The 3,898-nt window shown below is 47.4% G+C and overlaps 1 long non-coding RNA gene across 1 annotated transcript; it reads right to left on the bottom strand.

Moving 5' to 3' along the window:
* Positions 1-468: 468 nt before the first annotated feature.
* LOC140249082 (uncharacterized) lies at positions 469-3,562 on the bottom strand. The gene is made up of 3 exons (XR_011902940.1): positions 3,456-3,562; positions 1,898-2,016; positions 469-654 (listed from the first exon to the last, which is right to left on the bottom strand). It is a non-coding gene; the product is annotated as an uncharacterized lncRNA (long non-coding RNA).
* Positions 3,563-3,898: the final 336 nt, after the last annotated feature.

Genomic DNA, 3,898 nt, shown 5'->3' on the forward strand with positions numbered 1-3,898 from the left:
GCACCAAAGAGAACGATGCAAAAAACGCCAAAATGCAGAACAAGGCCCTACAAAATGATGCGGTGAACGCTGAAAAGGAGGGCGAAGCCCAAGAGGACGACTTAATGAATGCCAAAAGGCATGGCAAGGCCCTACAGAATGATGCAAGGAACGCCATAATGGAGGGCGAGGCCCAAAAGAATGATGAAGAGAACGCTAAAATGGAGGGCGAGGCAAAGAGCACGACGCGGAAACGCCAAAATGCAGGGCACAGCCCGAGAGAATGATGCCGCGAACGCCAAAATAGAACGCGAGAAAACGATGCAAACGATGCCAAAATGAAAGGCAAGGCACAAGAGAATGATGTGGGCAATGGCAAAATGGAGAGCAAGGACAACACTGCAAGAAACAGCTGAGAAACAGCACAGATCAAACACAAAGACAACACAGCACTACAAAAACAGACAGACCGTAAAACACCCCGAAGTGCAGAAATAAGCTCTGAAACTCTACCTTAAGTCGCAATATGGAACAGATAAAAAACAGGCAGTGTGTGCTGCCCTTACCTGCTGCGCTGATAGTTACCGGTCTGCAAAGCTGGTTCTGCGGTGTTCCGGACGATGCGGGTTTCTGTTCCTCGCTGTTCTCATTGGGAGCCGCGCATCTCTCGGGGCTCTAATTAGGGAAACAATGAACGCCATTAGGGAAACAATTAATGCTATTTATATGTTTAAATTTGCACTAAGTTTAACAATTTCATTCCACGCTATGATTACAATGAAAGTAACATTCACATACAACACAAGGCATCAGTTTTTATGGCTACATTTAGCTTAAAAGACATCTTTAATATTGTGTTAACAATTATATTTACAGAAACGCTACAGGTTACTATAATTACCACTAGAGCCCCCATTAAAATAGGGAAACGGATAAAAATTAACTTGAATGCCGTAAGCCAGGAAATCCCAGAGAGACAAAGGCAAATTCAAGCAGAAAGCAGACAAAAAAAACCCAAAAAAGCAAAACAGAGCAAGCAGCCAACAGTAAGGCAAAAACAAGAGAAAAGGCAAGGGAAAGCCAAAGCAAAAGCAAGGGCAAAGAGACTGTGGTAGGTCATAGAAAAAACAAAGGCCAAAGGAAAGGCAGCATAGGAGGCCAAGACAAGAACAAAGGGAACGCTAAAACAGAGGGCAAAGCCCTAATGAACGCTGCAGAAAACTGCAAAATAAAGGGTGAGGCCCAAAAGGGCGCTGCAGGGAACATCGAGATGGATGGCCCAGTCCAAAAGAACGCTGCAGGGAACATCAAGATACATGGCAATGCCCAAGAAAATGCTGCAAGGAACATCAAGATGGATGGCAAAGTCCAAAAGAACGCTGCAGGGAACATCAAGATGGAGGGCAAGGCCCAAGACAATGCTGCAATGAACGCTGACATGGAAGGCGAGGTCCAAGAGAACAGCGCAGGGAACATCAAGATGGATGGTAAGGCCCAAAAGGGCGCTGCAAGGAACATTAACGTGGGGGGCAAGGCCCAAAAGGGCACTGAAGGGAACATTGAAATGCAAGGCATGTCCCGAGAGAACATTGCAAAGATCATCAAGATGGAGGGCAAGGCAGCAGAGGAAATTACTTGGAACTCCAATATGGAATGAAAGGCTGGAGGGAATGCTGCGGTGAGCACCAAAATGAACACCAAAGCCCATAGAGTGCTGAACAGAACAGCAAAAGTGAGAGCAAAGAAAACACGGCATCAAAACCCAAAACAACAGCAAAGAGCAAAGGCAAGAAAAAAGGCAAAAGGAGAAAAGCACGCAGCCCATAAGACACCCAAAAGTGCAAAAATAAGCTCTGGAACTCTACCTTAAGTCACAAAATGGAACAGATAAAACACAGTCAGTGTGTGCTGCTCTTACCTGCTGGGCTGAGAGTTACCGCTCAGCAAAGCTGGTTCTGCGGGGTTCCAGGCAATGCAGGTTTCTGTTCCTTGCTGTTCTCATCGGGAGCCGCGCATCTCTCGGGGCTCTGCTGGCACCTGTAGGACACGACACGGCAATGAAGGCGCTGCCCACATCTGCAGGTACCACACTGTGAACATTACACTAACTGTGATGGAAGGGAGCAGTAGAATTAATGCTATTAGGGATAGAAGTAATGCTATTTCTAAGGTTAAAAGTGCAGTTACTTTACAAGTGGTATTTTGCACTAGGATTAGAATTAAGGTTACTTAAACAAAAACAAAGGGTTCTACTTACAGATACTCTGCAGACAAATGCAATTATCACTAGAGCTCCCATTAAGGTGCAGCTTCAGGTCAACATTAACATGAACGCCGCCTCCCAACAAATCCCAGAGAGCCAAAGGCAAATGGAAGCAGAACGCCCACAGAAAGCCCCCAAAAAAGAAAAGCAAAGCAAGCAGCCAACAGTAACACAAGGGCAAAAACAAGAGAAAAGCAAAGGGAAAGCACAAGGGAAAGTCAGGGCAAAGAGAGCGTGGTATGAAACACTAAGAACAGAGGCCAAAGGGAAGGCAGCGCAGGAGGCCAAATGGAAACACCAAAAGAACACTGCAGGAACACTAAACAGGGGGGCACAGCGCAAGAGAACATTGCAGGGAACATCAAGATGGAATGCAAGGCCCAAAAGGGCACAGCAGGGAACATCAAGATAGGAGGCAAAGCCCAAAAGGGCACAGCAGGGAACAGTAAAACAGGTCAAGGCCCAAAAGGGCACTGCATGAAGCATAAATGTGGGGACAAGGCCCAAAAGGGCACTGCAAAGAACACTAAAACAAAGCACAAGGCCCAAAAGGGCACTGCAAGAAGCATAAATGTGAGGACAAGGCCCAAAAGGGCACTGCAAAGAACACTAAAACAGAGCACAAGGCCCAAAAGGGCACTGCAAAGAACACTAAAACAGAGCACAAGGCCCAAAAGGGCACTGCAAGAAGCATAAACGTGGGGACAAGGCCCAAAAGGGCACTGCAAGAAGCATAAACGTGGGGACAAGGCCCAAAAGGGCACTGCAAGAACCATAAATGTGGGGACAAGGCCCAAAAGGGCACTGCAAGAAGCATAAATGTGGGGACAAGGCCCAAAAGGGCACTGCAAGAACCACTGAGATGGAGAGCATGGCCTCCAAGGCTGCAGTGAACAAAAGAATAGGATATAAGGCACTAAAGAAAGCTGCAAGGGACTCTGATATGGGAGGGAAGACCCAAGAGAATACAGGAGAGAACACCAAAACAGAAAACAAACCCAACAGAATGCTGAACAGAACAGCAAAACTGAAAACAAAGAGAACACTGCAGGAAATACATGAGCAGTGACAGAGTGTAAAGGCAAACAGAATGCAGAAGGACGAGAGCAGACAGCCCGTAGGGCACCCCAAAAGTGCAGAAAGGAGCTCTGGAACTCTACCTTAAGTCACAATATAGAACAGATAAAACACAGTCAGTGTGTGCTGCTCTTACCTGCTGGGCTGAGAGTTACCGCTCAGCAAAGCTGGTTCTGCGGGGTTCCAGGCAATGTAGGTTTCTGTTCCTCGCTGTTCTCATCGGGAGCCACGCATCTCTCGGGGCTCTGCTGGCACCTGTTGGACACAATACTGCAATGAAGGCACTGCCCACATCTGCAGGTACCACACTTGTTCATAATGCTTCTTACCTGCAGCAATAGGGCTGGGAACAGACAAGTAGAAGGCTTAGGTACTCAACCACATTTTTACCTCTGTGTTCTCTGATCGCTGCTCATTATACACAGCCCTCGCCTTTGCTTTGGGAGGGAGGGATGGAGGAAGCGACGCCAGCCCTGCTGGTTCCCTCCTTGTCCCGCGCTGTGAGTGACATCCACCTTTAGATGTCCTAAGGACCTGAAAACCAGGACTCTGTGGATCCCGATGAGATGCATCACAGAG

Source organism: Excalfactoria chinensis, chromosome 2, assembly GCF_039878825.1.
Source record: "Excalfactoria chinensis isolate bCotChi1 chromosome 2, bCotChi1.hap2, whole genome shotgun sequence".
Classification (NCBI taxonomy): Eukaryota; Metazoa; Chordata; class Aves; order Galliformes; family Phasianidae; genus Excalfactoria; species Excalfactoria chinensis.